Source organism: Theropithecus gelada, chromosome 19 (genome assembly GCF_003255815.1).
Source record: "Theropithecus gelada isolate Dixy chromosome 19, Tgel_1.0, whole genome shotgun sequence".
NCBI classification, from domain to species: domain Eukaryota; kingdom Metazoa; phylum Chordata; class Mammalia; order Primates; family Cercopithecidae; genus Theropithecus; species Theropithecus gelada.
In genome coordinates, this window is record NC_037687.1 from 32,366,847 (window position 1) to 32,367,322 (window position 476).

The 476-nt window shown below is 46.2% G+C and overlaps 1 protein-coding gene across 1 annotated transcript in view; it reads left to right on the plus strand.

Annotated features, from left to right (window-relative positions):
* Positions 1-122: 122 nt before the first annotated feature.
* The window catches only part of BRSK1 (BR serine/threonine kinase 1), a 32,293-nt gene continuing 31,939 nt past the window's right edge, over positions 123-476 (plus strand). The window contains exon 1 of the mRNA XM_025367351.1: positions 123-259. The gene's annotated coding sequence lies outside the window, so the exon portion shown is untranslated. The remainder of the gene's footprint in view (positions 260-476) is intronic.

Below are 476 nucleotides of genomic sequence, written 5' to 3' on the forward strand. Positions count from 1 at the left end.
TAATCATATAATTTTTCATCTACAGCAAGACACTTGAGAGCAAAAAGGGACCCATTAATGCCTCCAGAACCAGGAGGCAGATCCCTCCTGTTAATAGTTACAGAGCCAGGCCAGGTGTGGTAGCTCACACCTGTAATCCCAGCACTTTGGGAGGCTGAGGTGGGCAGATCACTAGGTCAGGAGTTCGAGACCAGCCTGACCAACATGATAAAATCCCATCTCTACTAAAAATACAAAAATTAGCCTGGCACGGTGGCAGGTGCCTGTAATCCCAGCTACTCGGGAGGCTGAGGCAGGAGAACTGCTTGAACCTGGGATGTGGAGGTTGTAGTGAGCTGAGATTGCGCCATTGCACTCCAGCCTGGGTGACAGAGCAAGATTCCATCTCAAAAAAAAAAAAAAAAGTTACAGAACCAGCCTGGCCAACAGGGTGAAACCCCATCTCTACCAAAAATACAAAAAAAAAAAAAAAAAAA